At 40.7% G+C, this 25,871-nt stretch overlaps 1 pseudogene; it reads right to left on the minus strand.

The window, feature by feature from the left end:
• Window positions 1-1,074: 1,074 nt before the first annotated feature.
• On the minus strand, window positions 1,075-19,481 carry LOC125244467 (annotated as a pseudogene).
• Between the last annotated feature and the right edge of the window lie 6,390 nt (window positions 19,482-25,871).

Raw genomic sequence — 25,871 nt, forward strand, 5'->3', positions numbered from 1 at the left:
ACTTATGTCTCTATGACAAAAAATGACGGAGTATTTTAAGTCTGTTTTGCTGCAATGTGAAAAAAAAAACTGCAAAACGCGCCGGCGCGTTTTTAGACCTCAGAGTGTTAACAAAGGGTTATTGGCAGATCCCCTTATCTCCGTTATCCCGAGAAAAAACAGCTTTCACGACGCCGTTTGGATTACACCAATTTGTTACACTTCCGTTCGGGCTGTTCGGGGCACCGGCTACCTTTCAGCGGCTGATGGACAGGGTTTTACGGCCCCATGCTGCATATGCGGCTGCCTATCTGGATGATATCATCATATTCAGTAATGACTGGCAGCGGCATATGCAGCATTTGAGGGTGGTCTTGAAGTCGCTGAGGGGAGCCGTGCTCACGGCCAACCCGAAGAAGTGTGCAATTGGGCGCATGGAAGTAAAGTATCTGGGTTTCCACTTGGGGCATGGACAGGTGCATCCCCAAATTGATAAGACTGCAGCAGTTGCGACCTGTCCGCGCCCTAAGACCAAAAAGGAGGTGAGACAGTTCTTGGGGCTGGCGGGATATTATAGAAGGTTTGTGCCTAATTATTCGGACCTCACCAGCCCCTTGACTGATCTTACTAAAAAGGAGGCACCAGATACGGTCCAGTGGACGGAACTGTGCCAGCAGGCCTTTACCCAAGTAAAGGCTGCTCTGTGTGGCGGGCCGTTGCTTCACTCTCCTGATTTCTCTCTCCCATTTTTGTTGCAGACTGACGCGTCGGACTGAGGGCTGGGTGCTGTCCTGTCTCAGGAGATAGAGGGTGAGGAGCGGCCGGTGCTGTACATTAGTCGTAAGCTCTCTAAGAGAGAGACTAAGTACAGCACCGTGGAGAAGGAGTGTTTGGCCATCAGGTGGGCTGTCCTCACCCTCCGCTATTATCTCCTGGGACGGGAATTCACCCTCTGTTCGGACCACGCCCCTCTGCAGTGGCTCCACCGCATGAAGGATACCAACGCACGGATCACTCGTTGGTATCTAGCTTTACAGCCTTTTAAATTCAAGGTGGTCCACAGGCCGGGGGGGGGGGGGATGTGGCAAGGGGTGCGTGGTTCAGCGAACGCTGCAGCGGGGGAGAGCGTCAGGAGACGCGCGGTGAAAAAAAAACTTTTTTTTTTTTTATTAATTCGAATTTGTTTTGCCTCGATTCTATTATTTTTTGAATTGCGAAAATTATTATTTTCGTCAATCGTTCTGAAAAATTAAGATTTTTTTTTTTGTCTTATTGCTCAGCCCTAATTGTAACCTATAAAAATATAGTGTAATCTGAACTTGGCATAACACACAGTTGTAGACCTGTGGCTTATTGGATGGACAGACGGTTTGAATGAAGGGCAGAAAGGTGACATCATAATCAAACAGGTAGAGGTAGAGCAGCGTCAGACGCGGGAAGTTACTCAGACTGACCAGCAGAAACAGAGTCATCCCTGGATTCACATCCTATAGACAGACAAAGAGATGATGATTAACCTTACTGTGTGTAACAGAAGCTAGTAGTCGCTGTGCGAGTTAAACCTGATGCTAGATGTTGCAGCCTTTGGCCTCCTTGTTAGAGCGTCCGACTCCCACGCCGGAGACCCTGGTTCAAGGCCAGGGGCAAGTAGGACCTGGATGAGGGGTTAGAACATGCCTAATGAGTTTAACAGATACACACACCTTGTACTCCCAGATCGTCTGTGGTCGTGTGACTCCGGTCTCTTTGAGTCTGTGCAGCTCCTCCAAAATGATCCGTCTGTGAGACTGATTCTCAATCATGAATGGAGCTGTAGAGAGATCTTCATCGCTGAGAGCGGACAGTGATCTGACACACACACACACACACACACACTAACGTTACATAATGAAAGTGAATATATAGTGTACATTATTCCTGTGATGCAGTGCTGAATTTTCAGCATCATTACTCCAGTCTTCAGTGTCACATGATCCTTCAAAAATCATTCTAATATGCTGATTTTCTGCTCAAGAAACATTTATGATGATTAATTAGTGTTGAAAAATTGTGATGTATTTTAGTTTTCAGGATTCTTAGATGAATAGAAATGGCCAATGTAATGCATCCTTGATGAATATAAAAGTATTTTAAATCATTTTGATCCCAAATTTTGAACAGTATTGTTTCTTTGTACAAAACTAATTTATTACAAATTGCTCATATAATTTTCAAAATATTTAAAATTAAATCCCTGGACACACCAAGCCAATGCTTGGCCATTGTGAGACGCTGTTTTTATTTAAAAAAAAAATGTTATTGCCAAATCAGCATGTAGAACCGGCGTCAGGCCATCAGTGAAAGAGAGAACTCTGACCGTGTTTTAACCTCAATTTAATGAAGCAAAGCAAGTTCTCTGTTTGAGCAAACAAACAATGTTCCACTTCATTTACAAAATATTATACAAAACATGGAACTACTTCCAGTCTCGATTCAACACTGGAATGTTGGTAAATATTTTCTTAAATAAAACGGTAAAGTATGTGTTTTTGTGCAAATAAAGCACTCGTATCACTTCATAGAATTGGTGTTAAAGCACTGGAGTCACATGGATTACTTTAATGATGTCTGTCCTACTGTGCTGGGCCTTAAATATGTAAGTTGTGTTGGATCTCTATAGAGGGACAGAAAGCTCTGGAATTTAATAAAAAAATATCTTAATTTGTGTTCTGAAGATGAACAAAGGTCCTACAGGTGTAGAACGACATGCGGGTGAGTAATAAATGACATTATTTTCATTTTTGGGTGAATTAACCCTTTAATAATTACATGTATTATTTAGTAATATTTTCTCAAATCTGTTCTGCTGTCTAATGAATAAAGAAATGCCATATTGTGTTTTTAATGTGTGTGTGTGTGTGTGTGTGTGTGCGTTTGTCTGTGTGTTTGTTACCTGCCGTCAATCTGCTCCCGGCTGAATGTTTTTTTATACTGATTGGTCCAAACACCCAGATGCTCCACCCACAGCGTGACATCATTAACGCTCCACCTGTTGAGTGGTTTACTGAGCAGCATCTCATGACTGGGGTTGGCAGTGAAGGCACGATACACCAACACTATCAACTACACACACACACACACACACACACACACACACACACTAAATGGGAACATTGCATAGACTTCAATTGTTTTTATATAAAGATTATATATATATTTTATAATCTAACACTAATCAACACCATAAACCTTTCAATTACAGAAAACTTTCGGCATTTTTACATTAAAAAAAAGTAAATAAATATTATATATATATATATATTTTTTTTTATTTATTTATTTATTTTTTTTTTTTTTTAAACCTGTTTTACAAATTAGTGTGTCCCCAAAGGGAGGTTTTTGGACATTTTATCAGGTTTTGCTCAATTTTGGGTACAAATTTACGTTCTAAATATGGATTAAGTACCACAAACGCACACATACATATGCTGATGGATGAGGTATTATGACCTCACTATACTTCCAGTGAATTTGAAGAATGAGCTGGTGTGAAGTCATTTTGAACAAAATCTGGAAAAATGAAGTTAGTATGGAAAAACCTTGATAAAGTGAACTTTCTGGGAAAGCTCTGGTTGGTAAACACCCCTGAACTCTCATTGGTCAGTGTGGTGATGACATAATAGGTGGGTGTGTCTGAGGCCCCGCCTTCTTTGGGGTGTAAAGGGGGTCGCACATCGGACCCAGCATGTTGCGTCGCATCTAGGACAACTTGGAGGTATCACACACCAGACGCACACTTTTTTTTTGTCAGATAATGGTTGAATATATTGTTATGTTAAAGTACATTATGAAATTAAGATATTGTCAAAACAAAAAGAACACACCAGTGAAACACTTTAAAGTAGAAAATGAAGCAACACTGTGTCTAATACTGTAAAGCTGCTGCTTTAAAGCAATCTACATATCCACATCACTATGATCGGATACTTTCTTGTTTCCTGTCATTTTTCTTCATTGAAAAAACTTCATCATGAGTACATCAGGGCCTTTAAGCGGCATGGTTATTCTGTGTTTGTGTGTGTGTGTATGAGACTCACAGTCAAGCAGATCAGCACCGCCACAATTCCATCCTGAATCTCTCTCAGGTTGATCTGCGGGAGGTTCTGGTTCACTGGTTGTGGAGCTGCATGATGCACCAGTCTCTTCCCGTGCTGCTGGAACACCTGGAGAACACGGCAGAGCCATGGATCGCTCAGGATGGCCTGCTTCCGTCGGCTCACGTCAGCCGGAAACAGCTTCTCCACCGCATCCCTAACACACACAAACACACACACTCATTGTATCATTGTACATCTGATTGAGAACATGAACATTAGACTATGACCAAACTTAACTATGTCATTAGTGTGACTGTTAAAACTTTAAAGTTGCAGTTGAAAGCACTGAATTCAGTGTATATAATGCATTTTTACTCTTGTAAATAACTGAAGCATGTGTGAACAGAAACAGATCCAGCGCCAGATCTCTCACCGGAGGAGGATGTTGACTTCAGGAAAGCCCTGCCATATCGCTCGGCATTCTGGGCAGTCAATCCGGACGCTGGGACGCCCACCATGTGGCAAGGCAGTGGCGGCAGAAACTGTCCACAGGTCAGCGTCGTGGGATCAACCAGCACCTCGTAGCAGCAGTGACAGGTGAACTCAGGCTCTAACAGATCCGCCGTCGACTCCTCAGAGTCACTGAAATCTGACTCTAATCTGTAATTAAATAATGTAGCACATTATATTAAAGGATTATGTCCACACTAACAATTTAACATTCTTCTTTGTAATTTTAAAATACATCTTATTAGTTTTATATTTAGGTGTATTTTTACATTTAAACTTTGTAATTCTGGATACAAATATAGCAAACTTTTTTCATTATATCAAACAAGTTGTTGAATATTTTAGAATGAGTTTTCATTGTGTAACCTTTGGCTTAAAGTATTAAAAGAAACCACGACTACGCCACCTAGGTTATTTCTTCACCCAGGAAAATAAGATAAAACCTCATAAAAAAGAATTAAACCTAAAGAAATTACAGTAATATGAAGGACCCTGCTGGTTCAGATGGGATTAAAAACAGAGACGTGACTTTCCAAAATAATACAAATTTATTTCACCAAAATCACTTACTCTAAAATGTTACATATATTTACATTTACATTTATAACATTTACAGTTTACCAGTTATTTACTCTCAGTTAACGAGACTAAATCCACTTTAACAGAAGGGACAAGCCACACAGCAAATCAGTGCATAATTCTGAAAGCAAGTGATAAACCAAAAACAAAAGACAAAACCAAAAAAAGACAAATATACTCTCCCCTTCTGTTAAGCCTCAAAATCACCGCTCATCAGATAGTCACATGTGGATATATATGGTAACACGCTTAATAAAAAAGAAAATACAAAAACAGCCAAAACACAAAACAAAATTAATATTTACAAATCATCCAAGCTGCTTCACTGAACAAGAAAACAAACCATGTTAGTTTAATATAGGCTACTTGCACAAACCCATACGCAGATGTGAAGTGTAATTAGCTTTTTAGCAATAATTTACATTTTTATACACTTTTCATAGCAGAGACTGATTTATTACGTGAAACAGCCCATATATTGCTGGGGCGCAAATGCAGTTTCTTTCCACCTGTTGACCACAAGATGTCGATAGTGTGCACTGTGTTGAAAAGCTTCGAGTAAAGAACCTTTTTTTTACGATACACTGGAGGGGAAAGCCATATGAGAAATCAGCATATGAATCTCAACAATGGTGACAACAAAATATTCAGACAATCAGATCAACTCTGGACATCACAAAAAAACTACTAAAAGACAGAACAAAAACCACAGCAAAATATAAAAGCAAATAGGTAGAATTAGAGAAAATAATAGGAAAATTCAGCTGCATAATTTATTCATGCTGTGATGCATGCTGGGAGTTACTATTGTTCCCATCATGCATTGCAGTATGACACTTTTGATTGTCACCTTTGTTGAGATTCATGTGCTGATTTTTGATGTGTTTGTGTGTCATATTAAAATATTGTTTTTAATCTACATCAATGCACTTGTATGGAAGCATATGTGTAGCAATATTCAATTTGAAATGTAATATGCAAAATGGCAATGCAATATGTAAAATGGCAATGCATTTCTGTGTTTAAATTTACATTTTCCATTCCATATATGCAATGTTTGGAGCAAAATGATAATTCAAATTCAATAATAGAATTTACATTTGCCATTTCCTACACTACGTTTAACAAATAATTTAAACATATATTTTAATGCTTTATAAGTTGCAAAATTAAAATGAAAATGTATTAAAGAAATGATTATATATGTTTAACACGGTCAAGCCAAAATTGTAGCAAAATGACAATTTAAATGTTATTTTTCTTAATTGCATTTACACTCACAGTGCGATTGCATTTTCATTAAATGCCCCGCAATGAAGTAGCAAAATTCAATAGAGACAGAGCACATTTATGTTAATCTGAAAGCCACGCCCATCGGGGGGGAAAACAATCCAACCGTCTCCATTGAGTTTGTATTGCGTGAGGCTGCCTCCTTGTCTTTTCTGACTTATTACAAAAAACAGAACAATGTCTAAAAGCTGCTGTGTGACAAGGTGTACAGCTAACAAACTTAAAAAACCCAGAAATAAGTTTTTATAAGCTGTCGACCCCCAAAAACGAATGTTTAAAGGAGCTGTATGTAAGAAATCTATTTCAATTAATCATAAAATGGCCCTGATGTGTCACTAGACATTAAGAAATCATGTTCATTTCAAATACTTATATCACTGACAAAAGTAGTTTGGCCAGGATATTGTCATTTAAAAAGTGGACTTGCAGCCCTCAACTGATGTTGATGTTGTCATTTTGTGTTTTGGCCTGACGCGCCTCCCTCCACCTATCTACCAATCACGAAGTCAGTAGTGTTTCGGGATCCGTGTTGCCAGCTTTGCTGTAACCTACCCTAACTCCAGTCGGATAAAAATGTCTAATGTTACTAAATCAAAAAGACCTCGTTATAATTCAGAAATTCGTCATGACAAAGTCCGAAATAAAACCAGAATTTGTATTGGAGATGCTTTTGAAAGATGGAGACGGCTGAAAACGGAGAAGAATTTGAACACAGACGCCAACGTTGCTAATTTTCTCCTGGACAGGTAAGATTCATCTATGCTTGGCTAACTTGTACTTGATGTCAATGGACATTTCATATATTCATGACAGTCGAACAAAGTTATGCATGTTTGTGCAAAGTAACATAACGTTAGCTCACATAGACGTATGCTCTGTCATTATGCTGAGACGCTGAGGAAAACAACATTAGCACGCCCATTATGGCAATTTGAAACGTAATTGAGACAGTAGCCTAATGTTACCTCAGTAAAAATGATTCGTCATTTGTTCTTCACGTATATCGTGGACTAAGTTAAACATGCTGCAAGTTGACCTGTATGACCATTGCTAATGTAATTTAGTTACTCTAACAATATTTTCTGATGGAACTGAAAACAACCCTGTGATAGCCATTGGTGATATTGAATTTGTCCCGCGTTATAATGGACCCTTCGCTAAGCCACGGCCGAAAACCGCCACAGGCCAATCGTGGTTTAGCAACCGTTACTAGGCGCGGGAGGTCTGTCAAGCTTTCGAGCGAGGGAACATGCCGAAGCGTTGTGTTTATGGATTGTGTTAATCTGATACCCGAGTTTAGACGGGGTGGTGGAATTTTTTTCCCTTCTCGAAACCTAAAACCCAAGGGGAGAAGTGCCGGTGTTCTGACAATTTGTGCTACCCTGTCAGATTTAACTACCTCCCATTGAAACAGTGGGTAACGTTAGCAAAATCTGAAAAATGCTAACGTTACCTATCAGATTGTGCTTCCAGCGTGATATTAACGTGGTTTATGGCTTTATTAACATCTACACTTTCCCCAACCCTAAACCTACCCTTAACAATAATGCAAGTACAGTAATTGTGTATTATTTATCATGACGACAACGATGTAATATTGATGTATGTATATGCAGTAAGTCCAGGTAGGTTAGCTAGCTAGCTAACTCAGCACATCGTTGCTTGGAAATAATGACGGTTCTTTGTTCATAATGCATATAACGTATTTTAATGTGAAATAATATGATTAAAGGCAAGACGGAGTAACGTTAGCCTGGCGTGCTAAAATATAAGCGGGAGAATGTTATCATTGCAAAGTGGTCAGGCTAACGTCATGTGTTTATTCCACAAGACTTATGGATAAGCTGTTTGATTTATAATTATTAGGTTATTTTCACAAATTTCACTTAACCTGCTGTGGATGAACAAAGCTTTTCCTCAATAAATTGAGTGTTTCCCATTTGAATGGTCAGCGTATGAGGCGGCTGCTGCTCACGCTCGGAGCTTTAGCTTCAATTTTGATCAAATTATTTTCTAATCGGTTGCATATTATGTCGTGGATATATCCCTCGAATGCATACTGCAGTCCCTTTTGTCTTGCTCTCTCAGATATTTCACCTGTTCGCCAAAAATGACTAATTATCTCCTTGAAAAATGTCTGACACCGGTGCATACACACTGTAAATGACTTGCCAGGCTCGAAAGCTTGACAGGCGTAGCAACAGTAACTAAGGAGGGCGGGGCTTAGCGAAGGGTCCATTGCTGTGGCAAATGTTTTGGTTATTTGTTAGCCAACTTATGACAAAAACTTTAGTACTTGTAAATCGATTTTTTTTTTTTCGTATTGAAAAATAAGGAATTTTTATTTTGTTGTTTATTTTTGTTTTGTTTTACTATTATCCTTTTATTATCCGTTAGTGATGGTTTGGAAGCACTACAGTAGGTGCAATTCCAAGGAAAAATAACTTTTTCTAATGTCCATAACACTAATGAAAAGCATAGTGTAGCCTATGATGTGAAAAATTTGGGCCATTTGGAACGTTTTGTAGCCTACTTGTTTTTCATGCAAGTTCTACAGCCAAAATAATAGAATGTCATGTAATCTTTCACATCACATATTTTAGCGTTATGGACGTGTGCTGCAGGGTAAGTAAAAAAATACAGCTGGCCACTTTCACTTATAGCCAGGGCTGGAAATGGCTGAGATTCACTGGGGGGACTCTATATGGGAAGGATTGTTTTTTTTTGTTTGTTTTTTTCAGATATATTTAAATATAAAATATTATACAATTATATAATATGCTAACATAAACAGGCCTATTTCATGTTTCCTCCCAACAATATTTTCTTAATTATCAAGCAAGCACATTGAAAGGTCAATGAACAACATTTATGAATTGTGTGTGGCACAAACATGTTCATTCAACAGAATCTTTGCTTGGAGAAAATAACCTGTTTGATTTTGGCCAAATTAAAGATACATTGTCTAGGAATTTGCATATGTGGTGCAGACTGAATTGAACAGGTCACAAACGTTTTAAATACATTTGTCCTCAGGTTAAAAACTGAATGTTTTGGATGGCTACCACTCAGTTTAGTATACTTTGAAAATCAACAATTACACATTTAAAAGGGAATCCAGTTTTAATGCAAAAGGAAGCTGATGTGCATTCTAAAAAGCAAAATAATTTGGATAATAATGTAAATATACTAATATTCACTCATCCCTTTTCTTAAACATGGTTAAAAGGGTTTAAATTTGATGTTTATCATTTTATAAAACTTTTTGAGGATGTTACCATAGACATGGAGTTTAAAAAAAACAAAAAAAAAAAAACATTGCTACCTGTACATGCAGTTTTATTCTAATATTCGCTGAAATAATTTCAACTGCTGATTTTTACTCAATAAGCTGCAAGATTCTGGAAATTGAGAATCATTTCCATTTATTTTTTTTAAATAGTGTTCACAAATCTCCCACGATTCCGAATAAAAAAAATAAAAAATTAAAAAAATGTAATTTACTGATTCTGACATCATGTTAGTTGCTGCAGTCTATTTACAAAAAAAACATTAATTATTTTGAATGAATTATCTTATAAAAATCGGTTTGAATAAATGATTCAATGACTCAATTATAAAGATGTCACTTGTTTCATAGATGAATCAACGTTTTTGAACATTTCTTTGTAATGAATGATTCAATGACGAACACATTTTTAACAATCATTTGTCGCCACCTACTGGTGTAATGATGTAATTGATGCAATCTTTATTTGAAGTATCAAGTTACTTTCAAAGGGTAATTTACTCTATTTTGTTCACTTCCTATTGGGATGGGGGACTGGTTGTCTTCCTTGGTTGCGAGGAGTTTGGGTTTGCTCCCTCGTGAGGTTTATTTATTTGTTTGTTGCTTTATTTTTGAAAAATGGTCCACACATGCAAAGTTGGTTGATAACACAACTGCAATAAAGTAACAGCCTATAGTTAACAATTACTTGTTTACAAAGTACCATGGGAAGTCAAACTATCTACTTAAAATGTTCTTATACTGAACTTGTTGATTCTTGGAGTACAGCTAGGTTTTTCCTAACGGGCATATCTGTCATATTAGCAGAACACATTTTTACACATGAGGAAAACTAAAGTTTAGTCAATAATTCAAAAAGATCCATGATTCTAACTTGTACTTGGCCTTATGAAAAAGTAGTTCTTGTAATTGTTACAATAAGGATATAATTACAGCTAGACCATTGATGGCTCCTCATTGCATGCTTAGGGCAATGTTAACTTTTTTCTCTTTTTTAAATCTATTGCCTTAATAGATTATATATTTTAAATTCTTCAAGCAAGTTAGTTAAAATGTACCACAAAAAATACAATAGAACGTGATAAATTCTAGTAAAGGTGGTCATGAGAAGTTTAAAAAGCTTGCAAGATCATCATCATGTTTTTTGCCCTCTTTTCATCAGTCTTTTTACTGGCTGTTTTTAGATCATGATGACTTTCTCCATAAAGTTTTACTACATTCTGAATAGAATTCAAATGAAACCCATTTGAATTCTATTGAGAACGTTCTATTTTATCATAGGAACGGCTCGCGCAAATCTTATCACACTTTTGGAGCGCGCTGGTGAACGCGCCTGCGGTGATTCGTGTGCGGTGCGCCACTCATGCTTATAAAAGCTCCGAACGCGCGATATATACAATTAATTAAGAGCCTGATTCTATGTTTCTGTGTGGTGGTTAGATCGAGTACCGGCAACATGTGAGAAGTGCCGGTATGCAAGACAAAGCGTGGGTACGCTACAGATTAAAGTGCCGGTGCGTACCGGCCCACTTCGAGCACTGAGTAAGATCGCGTGGGTGTTTGAATTCAGATTGCGATCTTTTTTATGAATGATCATGCAGTTTTATTGCGCTATGTTTTTGCGCTGAATCGGTTTCGTTTTCGTAGGCTATTGAGTGAATAAATACATAAATCCCTTCATTTCTATTAAAAAAAAAAAAATCGAACCAATTTGAACTGGAACGCCGACCCCCCTTGAAATTCACTCCGGGGACGCCGTCCCCCCGCGTTACCCCCCCATTTCCACCCCTGCTTATAGCATCAGCTAAATGAATAGCTGTATCTTTGATATTGGTTACACATAGTGACATAGGCTTGTGCTTGTACTTACATTAATGACAGATAAATAACGTTACAAGTTAGACTAACAGTTACCGTTCTGTCTGTCACATACGAGCATAAATCTTTACGATTATATTAAACTAATGACAATTAGTACATTTTTTAAATACATAATTACTTATCAAAATATCTCTCATGAAGCATAAACAGAATTAACAGGAAAAAAACTTACTGTGTACGTCTGTTCGTCACTTGCCATTGGAAGCTCATTGAAGCAGCCTACATTTCTGCTGAATCCTGCAGCTCATCTGGCAACCTCGAGTCAGGGGGTAGGGGGAGGGGATACACCGCTCTACAGTATTTTTATAGTGATTGCAGTACCAGTTTAGGCCACAATCCTACATACAGCTCCTTTAAGGACATAAAAGTGGATACAGGCAGTGAGACAGAGAGCAACGGGTCATATTACTATATGCATTGGAGGGGAACGTAATCGGCGACAGGTGAAATAATTCTTTGACATGGTAAAAAATAATGAATGGTTTGTTTTTGTTGGTTTGTTTAGCATATGTTGTCGCCGATTACGACCCCCTCCAGTGTATTTCTTAAAGTAATTATGACCATTTGCGCTCTGTCTCACTGCCTGTATACACTTTTATGTCCTTAAACATTCATTTTTTGGGATCGACAGCTTATAAAAACTTATTTCTGGGTTTTTTAGCTTGTTAGCTGTGCACCTTGTCACACAGCAGCTTTTAGACATTGTTCTGTTTTTCTGTAATAAGTCAGAAAAGACAAAGAGGCAGCCTCACGCAATACAAAGTCAATGGAGACGGTTGGATTGTTTTCCCCCCCGGTGGGCGTGGTTTTCAGATTATGACGCGTGTCGCTCTGTCTCTATGTGGATTTGAAAATGCATTTCCAGCCGATCAAGTTCCCGCCCCGCCCTGTCAATCACTTCATTAAGGCGGGGCCAGGTGTTGGAAACATGGCGGCAGCAGAGCTATGAAGAGCGAGGCATAAACTGGCAGATCAAGCTGATCAAGAACAGAGAAATGTCAATGTTCCTGCAGATTATGTGCTTCTGTCAGTCATAGAACCAGTACGTTATTAGAAGCATAGATATTTATGGTTAGGCGTCTCGCAGTGAACGCGCCTGATCTGCTCGTGAGGTGAGCGCGCTCGCGCAGCTCGAAGTGCTGAAACAGACGCTTCGAGTGAGCAGTGCTTTACAACAGGTTCCTTTACTCATAGAAATAATCTTAAACAAGATGTCCGAGATTATTGCTTGCTCTATTAGCATGTTGTCTCATTTTCTCTTTTTATCGTTCTGATTGTTTATGCATCATTTATAATAATAAAACTATAGTCCATTTGGATGTTAATGTGTTGTTTATATTAATAATAATAATAAAAATAATTACTATTCGAAAAAATAATGTTTAAACCTCTCTTTCACACACTAGAAAGCACCCCATCCAGCCCATCTCTAATGCTCCTAAAATTCACTCTGGTGATGTTGTCTCTCTTGGACAGCTACACAGAGTCATTCTTCTGGGTTTGAGCGATGAGTTAAACAGGCCTAGGGCATATTTCTTTTTTGTCTTTTTTAAATCTTTTTTTTTTTTCTTCTATGAAAATTTAATTTTAGCCTACATAATTTTATTTATATGAAAATCGTATGTAAAACTTCTCAACTGCTAATTTTTTTCTACACTGTACAAAAGCCATCATGTCACAAAACTCCAGTTCCAGCACATCCCAAAGGCACTACTGGATTTGTAAAACTGAATGTTTCAAGATGTTGGAAATACAACATTTGATAGAAAACACTATCAGTTAAAAATAAAAATCACATTAATTACCACTTTTCCAGCAGATGGCGGCAGAGGACCATTTATTGACTCATTTAAGACATTTTCTGTAATATTGTTTCATGTTTCGCTTTTGAATAAATATTAAAAATTATGAAATCAATCGGTTTAAAAATAAATGTTGTCAAGGTGATGTATGAAGTACTCACAAAGTCTCATGAAAAACAATAACTTTTCTTGAGCATGAATTACACAGAAAGTGCTCTCCCTGTATAATCAAAGCAGCTGTCAGTCAGTGCAGCTCAAGATCAATGAATTCAGCACACTTGTGAAAACTCTTATTTTGTTCAATGAATCTGTGCATAATAAATACTTAATTTACAGTGTGTTGATGCTTTAGTATTTAAGTGACTATATTTTGATTATAAACTAAGTATTACACTATTAAAGCTGTTAAAGCTACCACAGGACATTAAAGATACTGACACACCAACAAGTGACATTTCACCAGAAGTTTTCCAGCTAGTTTGTATTATTGCGGACATTCTAAAGAACGCTTCATGCATATGCTCCATTAAAGGGGCCCAAACTGTGCTAAGAAAATATCCTCAACATCATCACCTGTTCACATGTGCTTTGGTGTGTGAAAGATGGGTTTAGACATGACCAGTTATTTTTGGGAATATAAATTATTATTATTATTATTATTATTATTATTACAAATAACACTCATTAGCATCCAGATAGACTACACATTGTTTTATGAATTAAATGATGCATAAAAAATAATCGGAACGATAAAAAGAGACAACATGCTAATAGAGCAAGCAATAATCTCGGACATCTTGTTTAAGATTATTTCTATGAGTAAAGGAACCTGTTGTAAAGCACTGCTCACTCGAAGCGTCTGTTTCAGCACTTCGAGCTGCGCGAGCGCGCTCACCTCACGAGCATCAGGCGCGTTCACTGCGAGACGCCTAACCATAAATATCCATGCTTCTAATAACGTACTGGTTCTATGACTGACAGAAGCACATAATCTGCAGGAACATTGACATTTCTCTGTTCTAGATCAGCATCATCTGCCAGTTTATGCCTCGCTCTTCATAGCTCTGCTGCCGCCATGTTTCTAACACCTGGCCCCGCCTTAATGAAGTGATTGACAGGGCGGGGCGGGGACTTGATCGGCTGGAAATGCATTTTCAAATCCACATTGAATTTTGCTACTTAATTGCATTTACACTCACAGTGCGATTGCATTTTCATTAAATGCCCTGCAATGAAGAAAAATAACATTTAAATTATCATTTTGCTACAATTTTGGCTTGACCGTGTTAAACATATATAATCATTTCTTTAATACATTTTCATTTTAATTTTGCAACTTATAAAGCATAAAAATATATGTTTAAATTATTTGTTAAATGTAGTGTAGGAAAAGGCAAATGTAAATTCTATTATTGAATTTGAATGATCATTTTGCTCCAAACATTGCATATATGGAATGGAAAATGTAAATTTAAACACAGAAATGCATTGCCATTTTACATATTGCATTGCCATTTTGCATATTACATTTCAAATTGAATATTGCTACACATTGCTATAGCTATGTTTCCATAGCTAGCGGATAGTGAGGAGATGTTTGCTGTATGTGACAAAAAATGTTTTGGCCTAAAAACGCATGACATCGCTTAAAGCACCTTTAAAGTTACAAAATGCTAGTGAGTGATTTCCTTGTCTTTTGTTGTTTAACATTAAAAAAACAGACATTAAGTTACTGTCCCTTTAAGACAATGCACGGATCATCATATAATACTGATACTGAACTCATTCCTTGTCTTTCTCTACTGTATAAGTTCAATTAAGGCATAACAGACACTCCCCCGGTTTCATAGACAAGGGCTAGTCCTAGACTAAAATGCATGTTTGACCTGTTTCAACTGAAAGTTACTTGCACTGACATATCTTTTAAATATGCCATTGTTTTGTCTCAAGATTCACACCAGTTATGTTTTTTTTCTTTCTGTTATGTACTGTTCCCAGATGTTGAATATTTTGTTAAATTTGAACCACTGAATTTGTGGAAGTGAATTTGTATAGTGAAATAAAATGGACTGAAAATTTCAAATCTTTTGTGTAGCGGACCCCGTCCAAATGATGGTCGAAATGATGTGCACAACACGTTCTATTATTCATTACTGCTGTGATCATTATCACTCCGTAGACTATAATACCCGTCAAAATAAGTCACCCTGTTGTAAGCCAGATAATGCAGACCTTATACATAATTACAACCACAAAAATTTGCAAAATCACAATAAAGTGTTGCATTTTGTAAACAGGGTGTTTTATCATACAAACCGCTTCAGATCAGTTTGAACGAAGCACCCATGGTGGAATAGTACAAGCTCCTTTCAGACGCTGCACCTGATATCCTAGGGAGCTGTCTTGTTGTCTCGCTGCCCTATCAGGCAATGACTTTTACAGCTGCGTTTGTGCATGAAGGCACCTCATGAAACTGATTTCAGATGAATTTCTGAGGCAGCGTAACCGTTTAATGATCTACAATAAAATAGCGCGAGCTTTGGCGAGAACTAAACAAATACTGAATTACTACAGTAGTAATTTCTTTCTACAAATGACATCAAAAGTGGAAAATGTTGGTCATAAATATACATGTACACAAACTGACCAGCAAATGGAACTTTTGGACACCAACTTTTTCTAGCTCAAATCACAGGATTGTGGGATATGAAAGGCAGCGAAGGATACATCTATGCTGTCTTCAAAAATCGATCAGGTGAAGGTATCTCAAGAGACAGGAAGTGAAGCTAACATTGGATTTGGACATACCTTGATGCCTTGCTACCTTGAAATGTGTCCTCCGAAGGCAGCATTTTCCAGTTTTCAGATGCAGCCACTGTCTGTTCCCACCCCTATTGTAAAGCAAAACGTGATTGGTTGTAGCAAGAGTGTGCTGTGATTAGTTGGCGCAATGTGGCCTTTGTCTGATTGTTTTGAGTAATCGTTGGGTGGAGTCAACCTATTTGTGAATTTGTCTGCAGCCTTGATGCTAAAACTGTTTCAGAATCCACAAATTCATGAGGTGATTCACAAATGCGCAGGAAGAGATCCACAAATGCACAGGTGATGATTCACAAATATGCAGGTAGAGTTGTGCTTGTGACATAAAAACATATTTGTGAAAGTTTTTTATTAGTAAATCTCATTTTATTTATTTGTGAAATTCCCAACATATATATGTGGATCTCATTCTATTAATTTGTGCATGTGATACTTTTTTGTAAATCTTTTTACATTTATTTGTGGATCATCTATTTATTTGAAAAAAATTACTACAATTGTTACCCCCATAGGAAATTCGAAAACCTAAGTGAAACAAACAAATACACAAAAGGTTGGGCTTGAAATTGTTCCTTATCAAAGTCAAAGACACCTAATCCATGGATATAGACATGCAGCCAGGAATCGTGTTTCCTGACATTTATATTCATTCCCATGGAAGTTGAGTGGGACCATGGGAATGAATTGAAAATGCTCGCTTTGCTCCTCTAGCTCTGTCCCAGTGGACAAGCAATTAAAGCATCTTTCAAAATATACTCAACCGTCAGTGCATGCAGATAACAAGAGTTTGACACATGCGCAATACAAATCTACACTCTAGAAGACATCAGAAGGGAAGCACTGAGTTGTGTCATCAACGGGACATTTACTGGGCAGGATCAGAGAAGAAAAATAGTCCATCTACCATTGCAACATAGTTCAGAAGATAAACTAAGAGAACAAGAATAAAAAAGGATGGAGAAGGATATGCTTCTAAGTTTACTTGTCCTGGAAAAAGAATATATTAAGAAGATATGATGATTGTGTGTGGGGCAGCTGAACCAGAAGAGATTTGTGGATGGGGAATTTAGCACTCTTCTGTCCTGCTTGCACATGCGCTGTTGCACATGAATGGGGTGTGTGGACGTCTGTATACTTTGGCCTTTACCTTGACAACGCTATTTGACATTAGCGCGAGAAACATTTTTCTCTCTGGGCTGCCTATTGAGGAACCCAAAAGACTCCTGTAAAGTGAATATGAATTATTGAATCTTTTTGTAAACAAAGTTGTGTGAAATGTTTTCAGTTGAAAAACTCAAAGTTTTTTTTTTTTTTGCAATTCAACATGCTTTATGTTTCAAAGACATTTGTCATTTTACTTCTATACACAATCAAATGGTAAAAGCAGGCCATTTGTAACTTCAACAAGCAGTTTCTATGCAATGATGGGGCTTAAATCCTGATTTAAATTCTTAAAAATACTGTTTCTCTGAAAACTAAACATTTTTTTTTTATATATATTTTAACATTTAAAGGGTTAGTTCACCCAAAAATAAAAATTCTGTCATTAATTAGTTGTTGCACCTTTTGAGGTCCAGAAAGGTAGTTGTAAACATGGTTAAAATAGTCAACGCGGTTCAACCTTAAAGTTAAAGTATGAGAGTATTTTTTTTGATTTTGCACAAAAAAAAACACACACACACACACACACACACAAAAAAAATGAATTACTTTACATATGACAATGGTTCAAATTGTTGAATAGTGAACTTAGTGCAGGCATCCTTGTTTACATCCAAATGCCAGCTGAAGCTGATCACGTGAGCAGCATGACACATACATGTGATGCTGACACAGGATCCGGCCAATAATGAGCTGGCATTCGGACATAAACAAGAAAGCCTGCACTGAGTTCACTACGTAAGACAACGGTTCGAAATTGTTGAATAAAGTCTTTATTTTTGTTTTGTTTTTGTGCACAAAAGAATTCTCGTCGCTTCATAACAATAAGTTTGAACACTTGTTTTGTTCTGCTGTGCTCTCTTACTTGCAGTTGGTTTTGATGCTTAACATGTATAAATGTTTGGTTGTCTGTGTCATGATTGATCACAGGAAGCAAATGCGAGTTAACTGGTTTATTCAGTGGAAGACAGAATTGCACACAGTCACTTAATAGGCGGGCCTCTGGTGACGCAGGGATTGAGATGGTCGGCTGGTGACTCGTGGCTGTGATGAGAAGTGCTGGTGAAGTAATCCAAGGTCCAGACATAGAACGAGAACACGAAGAACACCGAACTGGAACAGGTGAAGACACGACTAGAACTCCGGGCAGGAACAGGACGGAACAACACAGCACAGTACACCAAACAACGATCTGACGGGGAAGAAGAGAATGAGGTGAGCTTATAAGGGGTAAGAGAATGAGCAGCAGCTGGTGAGGTGATGACTTGCAGCTGGTTCCACTGATGAGCCACGTGGCCTGGACACACACACACACACACACATACACGCCCACTGCTGTCACAACACAGAACACGCGACAGAAAGGAAACAATGCATCTGCGAACCGTGACAGTACCCCTCCTCCTAGGAACGCCTCCTGGCGTTCCCCGACTCCCTTACCTGTCGATTGTAATCATCGATAAGGGTGTGATCCAGAATGTCTCTGGCAGGTACCCAACTCCTCTCCTCCGGACCGTAACCTTCCCAGTCCACCAAGTACTGAAATCCGCGTCCCCTCCGCCTAGAGTCCAGAATACGGTTGACCGAATAGGATGGTTCCCCGTCTACGAGTCGCGGCGGTGGGGGAACCGGGGCTGGCGGATTAATGTTGGAATGAAACACGGGTTTAATTTTAGAGACATGGAAGGCGGGATGAATCCTCCTGTACGCCGGAGGAAGTTTAAGGCGGACTGCCACCGGACTAATGATTTTGGTGACAGTAAATGGACCAATAAATTTGGGAGCAAGCTTGTTAGAGACGGATCGGAGAGGAATATTCTTGGTAGAAAGCCACACTTTTTGACCCACGACGTATACGGGAGGCTTTGACCGGTGGCGATCGGCCTTGGCCTTGGTGCGCTCCCTCACTTGGAGAAGAGTCTCACGGGCTCTCGTCCAAGTGCGGTGACACCTCTGGACAAAGGCGTGGGCAGAGGGGACCGCGACCTCGGATTCCAGACTAGGAAAAATAGATGGCTGGTAACCTACACTACACTCAAACGGTGACAGGCCCGTGGACGACACTGGTAACGTATTGTGGGCGTACTCCACCATTGAAAGTTGCTGGCTCCAGGAGGAAGGATTCTTGGAGACTAAACATCGCAACGTTCGCTCCAAATCTTGATTGGCTCTCTCAGTTTGACCATTGCTCTGGGGATGAAACCCTGAGGATAAACTGACAGTCGCCCCCAGCAATCTACAAAACTCTTGCCAAAATTTTGACACAAATTGGGGACCCCTGTCGGAAACCACGTCCATCGGGAGGCCATGAAGCCGAAAGACGTGGTCCACGACAATAACCGCTGTCTCCTTGGCTGATGGTAATTTGGGCAAGGGGATAAAATGAGCCGCCTTCGAGAACCGGTCCACTACGGTCAAAACAACCGTGTACCCCTGGGAGGGTGGAGGGCGGTGATAAAATCTAGCGAGATGTGGGACCAGGGTCTCGAAGGGACTGGCAGCGGTTGGAGCAACCCATCCGGGGAACGATTGGAAGTCTTACCAACGGCACAAACTGAGCAAGCCAACACAAAATCGCGGACGTCCCGAGCCATACGAGGCCACCAGAATCGTTGCTGGACTAAAAATTTAGTGCGTCTAACCCCTGGATGACACGCTACATTGGAACAATGACCCCACTGGATGACCATGGACCGTAATCCCTCCGGCACAAATAAGCGGTTCGGTGGACATCCGGGCGGAGGCGTTACCCCTTCTAAGGCCGTCTTGACCCTCGATTCGACCTCCCATGTGAGTGTGGAGACCACTACTGTCTCCGGTAAAATGCACTCGGGAGTAGACGGGCGTTCGGAACGATCAAAAATGCGTGATAAAGAATCAGGTTTGATGTTTTTAGAACCCGGGCGATACGAGAGAGTAAAGTCAAAACGTCCGAAAAAAAGTGCCCACCGAGCCTGCCTGGAGTTCAATCTTTTGGCAGTCCTAATATATTCCAAATTCTTATGATCGGTCCATACAATAAAAGGCACCCCTGAGCCCTCTAACCAGTGGCGCCATTCTTCCAAAGCCAACTTGACTGCCAGCAACTCCCGGTTACCAATGTCGTAGTTACGTTCGGCAGGAGATAAACGATGGGAAAAAAACGCGCAGGGGTGCATCTTATCGTCTGCGGGAGAACGCTGGGATAACACTGCACCTACCCCCACCTCCGATGCGTCGACCTCCACCACAAACTGCCGTGATGGATCAGGGGCAACGAGAATGGGGGCTGAAACGAAGCAACCCTTCAGTTTGGCAAACACAGCCTCAGCTGTGTCTGACCACCTGAACGTAGTTCTGGGGGAGGTCAAGGCAATCAGAGGTGAGGCTAGTTGGCTGAAATTGCGAATAAAACGCCGGTAGAAATTGGCGAACCCCAGAAACCTCTGTAGGGCCTTACGGGAATCTGGACTTGGCCAATCCACCACAGCCTTAACCTTCTCAGGATCCATGCGTACTCCCTCAGTCGACACGATGTACCCTAGGAAAGGAACAGACTGTGCATGAAAAACGCATTTCTCCGCCTTGACAAAAAGCCCATTCACTAGCAACCTGTGAAGCACTCGTCGAACATGCTGCACGTGCTCCTGGAGAGATGAGGAAAAGATCAATATGTCGTCCAGGTAGACATATGAATTGATCGACCATATCTCGCAGCACGTCGTTGACGAGTGCCTGGAAGACCGCGGGGGAGTTGGAAAGCCCGAACGGCATAACCAAATATTCAAAGTGCCCCCTAGGGGTGTTAAAAGCGGTCTTCCATTCATCCCCCTCCCTGATGCGGACCAAATGATAAGCATTCCTTAAATCCAATTTTGTGAAAATAGACGCTCCCTGCAACCTCTCGAAGGCTGAAGACATTAACGGCAAAGGATAGGTATTCTTTACCGTTATGTTGTTCAGCCCCCGGTAATCAATACAAGGTCGCAGAGATCCATCCTTCTTACCCACAAAAAAGAATCCCGCCCCCGCTGGAGAAGAGGAAGGGCGGATGAACCCCGTTGCCAGTGAATCAGAAATATATTTCTCCATAGCCTCCCTTTCTGGAACCGAAAGTGAATATAACTTGCCTTTAGGCGGAGATTTACCTGGCAATAAATCTATGGCACAGTCATAGGGACGATGCGGAGGGAGAGAAGCAGCCCTAGACTTACTGAACACCTCCTTCAGGTCATGGTACTCCGTGGGCACGGTAGACAGATCCACTGCTTCCTCCTGCAAAACAGAACCAGAGACAGACTAACATGCAGAGACAAGACAAGACTCATGACATTCCTTGCTCCAGGCCACAATGGAATTCTGGGTCCAGTCTACACGGGGGTTGTGTTTGGTGAGCCAGGGGTGACCTAGAACGATGGGTGTGAGGGGGGAATCAAAAATCAGGAACGATGTGAGTTCGGTGTGGTTTCCGGAGGTGATGAGCGTGATGTTCTCGGTGCTGTATGAGATGGTGGGTAGACTCTGTCCGTTGAGGGCGTGCACCGCAATTCTGTTGGTAAGAGGGTTGAATGGAATGTGGAGTTTAATGGCAAAAGATCTGTCCAGAAAGTTACCTTCAGCCCCGGAATCCAACAGTGCTTTGCAATCGTGCGTGTGATTCGACCATCTCAATCTCACCGGGAGGAGCGTAGATGTAGATGAGGTCTTCTCGGCGGAGGTCCCACCCGACAGTAGCCCCATTCTTACTGTCGGGCTTGTCCTTTTAACGGGCAGTTGTACGCGAAATGGCCAGCTCCGCCACAATATAAACAAAGTCCCTGGGACCTCCGCCTTTCCCTCTCCTCCCGGGAAAGCCGAGCTCGACCCACCTGCATGGGCTCGTGATCTTGAATCGGGCTGACCGTGTCCCCGCCGCTGGATCGCGGACCTTCCATTCCGCCAAGCGATCTGTGGATAGGAATCCTCCGCTCGACCCTGGTCAGTCGAGCATCAACTCTTAGCGCTAGATCAATGAGTCCATTGAGTGTAGTCGGAAGATCCAGCGCGTAGATCTCCTTCTGGACACAGTCCGCCAGCCCATGCAGGAACATGTCCCACTGCGCCTCCTCGTTCCAGTGACACTCAGCCGCTAACGTGCGAAATTCGATGGAAAAATCAGACACCGACTTCTCTCCTTGACGTAGTTCCGCCAGTAACCTGGCGGCTTCTCTCCCAGCGACCGACCGGTCGAAAACACGCTTCATCTCTGCGGAGAGTGCCTGGAACGAGGCGCAGCATGGATCTTGGTTCTCCCACACCGCCGTCCCCCACAGAGAAGCCTTCCCGGTGAGTAGGGTGAGCACGAACGCCACCTTGCTTTGCTCCGAGTTGAAAGTTCGAGGCTGTAATGCAAAATGCATAGCACATCGAGTTAGAAAAGCTCTGCAAAAGTTCGGTTCACCTGAGTAGGATTCTGGCACCGGAAGACGAGGTTCGGGACTGGTGGAGTTCTCAGATGTCGGGGGAAGGACGGCCGGTGTGGGCGGCGCAGCGGGACTCCGAAGAAGCTGGAACTGCTGGGTGAGCTCGGACACCTGCGTCACCAAAGCTTGAACCGCCCGCCCGGTCTCGTTCAAATTCTGCTCCTGGGAATCCATTCTGCGAATACTGCGGTTAATAAACTCCTCCAACGCTGTCTGCGGGTTACTCGCTGCTTCCATCCCTTGGTCAGATCGTTCTGTCATGATTGATCACAGGAAGCAAATGCGAGTTAACTGGTTTATTCAGTGGAAGACAGAATTGCACACAGTCACTTAATAGGCGGGCCTCTGGTGACGCAGGGATTGAGATGGTCGGCTGGTGACTCGTGGCTGTGATGAGAAGTGCTGGTGAAGTAATCCAAGGTCCAGACATAGAACGAGAACACGAAGAACACCGAACTGGAACAGGTGAAGACACGACTAGAACTCCGGGCAGGAACAGGACGGAACAACACAGCACAGTACACCAAACAACGATCTGACGGGGAAGAAGAGAATGAGGTGAGCTTATAAGGGGTAAGAGAATGAGCAGCAGCTGGTGAGGTGATGACTTGCAGCTGGTTCCACTGATGAGCCACGTGGCCTGGACACACACACACACACACACATACACGCCCACTGCTGTCACAACACAGAACACGCGACAGAAAGGAAACAATGCATCTGCGAACCGTGACAGTCTGTGCTTTGTGCAATTAAACTGGTATTTACCATTTTCTTTTTTTGCCTCAGACCTGATGGCACTGAAAGAGGAGAGTGAAGTATTGCATGAAATGGAAGAGAAAGGTCAATATAACAATCTTCATGATTTCATTACTGGAGAAAAATCTTTTAGTCGCTCACAGACAGAAAACATACCCTCACGAAAAATAGCTAAAAAGACTGGTACTAGAACTCATTTCACCTGCAAACTGTGTGGAAAGAGTTTTAGCACAAAGCAAAACCTTAAAGTCCACATGAAAATTCACATTGGAGAGAAGCCTTACACCTGCTCTCAGTGTGGAAAGAGTTTCAAACAGAAAGGAAATCCTCAAAGTCCACATTAGAATTCACACTGGAGAGAAGCCTTACAACTTGCCAACAGTGTGGAAAGAGTTTCATTCAGAAAGGACACTTTGAAGACCACATGAGAATTCACACTGGAGAGAAGCCATTCACCTGTCAACAGTGTGGAAAAAGTTTCAGACAAAAACAGAACCTTGACAGGCACATGACCATTCACACTGGAGAGAACTCCCACACATGCCTTCAGTGTGGAAAGAGTTTCAAACAGAAGGAACACTTTGAAGACCACAATAATTCACACCGGAGAGAAGCCGTTCGCCTGCCAACAGTGTGGAAGAAGTTTTGGAATAAAACAGAACCTTGAGAGGCACATAAAAAAAAATCACACTAGAGAGAACTCCTACAAATGCTTTCAATGCTTTCATGATCGTTCACACTGGAGAGAATCCTGAAAGCATTTCCAATATAAAGAAACCTTGAAGTACCACATAAGGATTCATGTAGCAGAGAACTGTTTTCTATGTCTTCATTGTGGAATTTCAAAGACATGAATCACATTAGGAATCATGTAAGAACTCACCAGAGAGAAGCTATTCATCACTGTGGAAAGAAACAAAGCAAACCTTGAGGTTCAAATAAGTGTCCCAGATATACCTGATATACACTGTCTTACTGAGTGTTTTCCTTGTTTCTTTGATTGCCAACCATGTGTATGATTCTGCCTGATCTTCTTTGATTGTTTGGACTATCCCTTTCTATTTTGGTAGCCTGATTGGACTGATATCTGTGTTTGTACCTATTGCCTGCCTGTCACTCTGCTTTTGGATTATCCCTTATGTATGTTCACGGATTGGACTGATATCCTGGTATTGACCCATTGCCTGTCTAACAGTATTTGTTTATTTCTGCTGGTACTCATTAGACTCTCTGCAAATGGATTCTACTGTAACCATCATATGTAAGGAATGGTATTATAAAAAATGAATAAAATGGGGAAAATTATTAAAAGTTGATCAATAAATTTTGGGAAAATTAAGGTACTTGAAAGGTGTTAAATCTTATCCCGATTTTATGAGGTATTACATTTTGTTCAAGCTTTGTCCAAAGAGTTTGACTTAAAAAAGAAGGCAAGAATATATTTATTTTCCTCCTCTTAACTATTAAAAACAACACCGTGCTCGGTCCGTGATGATGGCAGTCCAGCCAGAAGAGCGTTACAGTAATCAAGCCTAGAAATGACCAGGTCCTGGACAAGAAGTTGTGTTAGAAAAGTCCTGATCTTCCTGATGTTGTGTAGTTCAAATCTGCATGTCTCAGCAATGTGGTCTTTAAAGGTCAGTTGGTCATCAAAGATTACTCCAAAATGGCTGAATTTCATGGGTTAATTGATGATGTACCGAGCTGAACGGTGAAATTTTGCTGTAGATTGGCAGGGAAGACGAGAAGCGTAAGCTGCAGGTTATGTTCTTTCATCAATGACGAGATGTCTGCCAGACATCTTGAGATTTGTGCAGTTACTGTAGGATCATCTGGATGGAATGAAAGGTAGAGCTGTGTGTCATCAGCATAGGAATGGTTGGTGAGGTCAGAAAACACGTCCTGATGACAGAAGTGATCTCTCGCGCTTTGCTTCAATGAGTGCAAGACATCCCTTTCCATTGTCAGAGCATGTTCAGATCTCACTAACCGGATGTGGAGGGCAGTTGGACTTAGTGGTGTTTTAGAGGTAAAAAATTATATAAATACTGTTCGGTTTCTCGCACAAACCGATCGTTATGTGCGTAGAATTAATACCTGTTGCACCATCTGGGCGTAGCACACGTCTGAGACTAAATCTTACGCCTAGTCAAAGGTAGGTGTAAAGTGAGAAGTCTTGACTTGTTTCCATGGTGAAAATAAAGATAAATAAAAATGTTGAGATGATGGCGCGTCTGGTATACAGGCTACATGATCAGCGGGTTTTCCGGTGTGAAAGAGTAAT

This window comes from Megalobrama amblycephala, linkage group LG14 (genome assembly GCF_018812025.1).
Source record: "Megalobrama amblycephala isolate DHTTF-2021 linkage group LG14, ASM1881202v1, whole genome shotgun sequence".
Classification (NCBI taxonomy): Eukaryota; Metazoa; Chordata; class Actinopteri; order Cypriniformes; family Xenocyprididae; genus Megalobrama; species Megalobrama amblycephala.